This window comes from Pteropus vampyrus, unplaced genomic scaffold (genome assembly GCF_000151845.1).
Source record: "Pteropus vampyrus isolate Shadow unplaced genomic scaffold, Pvam_2.0 Scaffold101, whole genome shotgun sequence".
Taxonomy (NCBI): Eukaryota; Metazoa; Chordata; class Mammalia; order Chiroptera; family Pteropodidae; genus Pteropus; species Pteropus vampyrus.
Genome location: NW_011888882.1, coordinates 387,680 through 391,071, shown reverse-complemented (window position 1 = coordinate 391,071; position 3,392 = coordinate 387,680). Strand labels below are relative to the sequence as shown.

At 35.9% G+C, this 3,392-nt stretch overlaps 1 pseudogene; it reads right to left on the bottom strand.

Moving 5' to 3' along the window:
- Window positions 1-1,945: 1,945 nt before the first annotated feature.
- Window positions 1,946-2,064, bottom strand: LOC111742822 (annotated as a pseudogene).
- Between the last annotated feature and the right edge of the window lie 1,328 nt (window positions 2,065-3,392).

Genomic DNA, 3,392 nt, shown 5'->3' with positions numbered 1-3,392 from the left:
TGTTTGTGTTTTTTTTTTTTTTTTAGTAGTTGTGAATTACTTACAGTTGCTAAAATCAAAGACTCAACATACATTATACTCAACTACAATATTTTTAGGTGTAATTACTGTTCTGAATGAACTCTCGTAAAACATTTTATTTTAGAGAAACTCTTAATGCATGTTAACTGTGTCCCATTCAGGGAGACATAAGACCTTCACATTGGATTTAGAAAACCAGACTTGGGTTCCCCTTTGTATGCAAAGGGCATGGGTTTTAAGAATTTTTTTCTTTTCCATACGGGTAGAAATGGATTTGCCATGATACTTCCTTCTCACCTATTTCCCATTTTGATCTGAAACTGAAGATAGGGACATCATACTGTCTATAGACCTAAGCCAACCCCATCTACTTCATATTCAGAAATGAACCTCTGTGACACACGATAATTAACTCAGTGAACCATCCAATTAGACCGATAACTTCATAGATTAGCTAATGTGCTAGTAAAGGGAGAGGATCCAGGGACACATATAATGATCTAAATTTCGATGATAGGAAAAGTTCTTTGTATTACATTAAATATTTTGATTCATTATTATTGACCCAGAGATGAATCCTAAAAGCTTATTTGGAGGTCCTGGGAGGGGAGGATAATTCTCCTATAATTCTTGTTCAAAACACATTCGTTCTTTCTCCGTGAAGGGCATTCTCTCAGAACAAGGAGTCATCTTGAGGAGAAAAACCTCTTCGGTTCTTTGAATTTACCACATTCTGTCCTCCTCTGGGCCTTTGCACCTGGCATCCCTTCTGTTTTTGATGCTGCACTTCTGCCCTGTTCCCTTTTGTCTGGCTAACTTTTACTAATCCCTCAGTTGTCAGATTCTTTGTCACTACTCCAGGAATAAAGCCATGAGAGGTAAGGGCGCTTGCTGTCCAGGTGGAGAAGTCCTGATCAATGCCTCAGCTTAATCATCAGCATCTCTTTAGTATTAATTGTGTTGACTAGTGTCCTCCTCAGTACTCTGTTTTATCATATTTATTAAATTCTTAAAATATGAAAAAGCACAATACTAGGTACGAAGAAATGGTATCGATTGAAGTAGAGTCTTTGCCCTCAAGGAGGTCAGGATCTAGCAAAAGCAAGAGACATACAAACAACTAATAACAGCACAAAATACTAAGGCTATAAACAATGCATGTGCAAAGTGCTACAGGAATATAATGTTTTTCTAGGTAAAGTTGAGTATGAAAGAGTGAGTAAGATTTTTGTAGGTTGGGGTAGAAAAGGTTTTGTAAGTAGGATAAACACATAACCAAAAGAATGCCAAGATGGGAAGGACATTGTGGGTTCAAAGGTTGAGAAAAAAAGTTTGCTAGGTGCAATGGTAGAGGGACAAGGCAAGTTCAGCTATATATTTTGTGGAGCCTTGCACAAACCGAAATGCCCTTAGTTCAAGAAGCAAGAGAAAAAGTACAGATAAAGGTACTAAAATATAAAGCTTTTCTTTTAAAAAAGAAAGTAATGGAGTAATAGTGATATATGACTAACATATGCTTATAAATTGCAAAGATAATTATATTTTCAATGTCATGGTTTTATGTAATACGATCAATAATAATACTTTATTAATGTGATATCTTGGCTTCTGGTTCTTTTTCTTCAAATTCACTTATAAGGAAAAAAATAAGTTATACTTTTAGGAACTTAATTTTCTAACAATATAAAAGCAATGTCAGTGGTTCATAGCTAATATAAGATCACAAAGAACTCGATAATTTTTAATTTTCAGAACACTTTCTGCTGATGCAAATTTTCTAGAATTGTTAAGGATATTTTATAGGCTGTGACATTTCTTATAAATTATTTTATAATATAAATTTTTGCACATATAGTGCTGATGACTACTGCAGAATATTTTTTAAAGATTTTACTTTTCATACAAAAATTTATTTTATTTTTTATGCCTAGAGCACCTGGTCTCCCTAGGTGGTCTCCCATCCAAGTACTAACCAGGCCCGACCCCGCTTAGCTTCTGAGCCCAGACAGAATCAGGCTTGTTCAGGGTGGCATAGCCGTAGATATTTAATTGTAAATTTATATAATGATATTCTAATGTTTACACTGAAACTTGTGTGGAAGTTGTATAAGAAACAAAATGTAGCTTCATGATTTACATATAATTCAATATACATGTTTATGCATTCCATCTCTCTGTCTTCAATTTCAATGAAAACTTTGATCTTAAAAACGTTCTTATTTCATTAACCAATGTCACCATAAAATTAATTAATTTTTAAAAAGTCTCCTTATTAATGATTCATATGAATTGTCATATAAAAATGTGATCATCTTTAAAGTCAATTTTTATTTCTAAGCCTGTAGATATTTGCTTTGCAATGTTGCAGTAGTTTTCAAAATCAGAAATTAAAAACTCTTTGAAGAATTCCTTGATATGCTTTATTGCAATATCCGTGTGTATGTTTTTTCGACTTCGTAATTATTTTTCGACAAAGTTTACTGCCTCATCTCCAGAGTTCTTGACCCTGTATTCAGGCTGGAGAGTTTATATTTGTGCAAAAGCACAAGGATAGGTTTCAGGGATGGACAGGAAGCTCACTTCCCAGCACAGTGCAGGCATTGACCCCATGCAATGTTCTTCTCTTCTCCCAGGGCTGCCATTGCCGCCACTGCTGCTGCTTAGGCTTCAACTGCCATCATTGCCACTGCCAATCTGGGCCCGAGTTCTAACCCTGGACACCCTCTTAGGGACACACAGCACCCAAGACTGTCCCAGGTACATGCATGACAGGAGGCCAGGCCAGCTGTTCAGTCATTTGTTATAGCAGTGATGAGCCCGCACATGTAGAAACTGCAGCCTGATGTGTCTGTGCTGCTCATGTCCATGCTCTATTGTTACATGTGATATCTGTTGCTTACAAAACACAAGTTCAAAGATAAAATCATTAAGAATTTTAAGAGGTCCACAGCAGAGCATTAAGCCAAGGGTGGGGGAACAAGTTTTAGAGCTTTTTAAATGCCTTTAAAAAGAGCACTAAATATTAGGCACGAAAGATTTTGAAGTGGAAAAGTGACATTAAACTGATATTTTAGAAAGATCACTCTGATGTTGAATTAGATAGGAAAACTAGCAGATCAACTAAAAAAATTATATGATCTAGTCAAGCACATTTTGAGGGACTGGATTTCGGAGTAGTAACAGACATAAGGAATAACCATGGTATTTTGAGTAATAAATATGTGCTGGGGACATTACAAACATTACTTTTAATCGTCATATAATCCTCTAAGGTGCATGCCATCCCTATTTTGCACCTGAAGCAGCTGAAACCCTTGATGTCTAGTTGCCCAGGGTCACACAGTAAATAGAGCAGAGCCAGCATTAAGCCT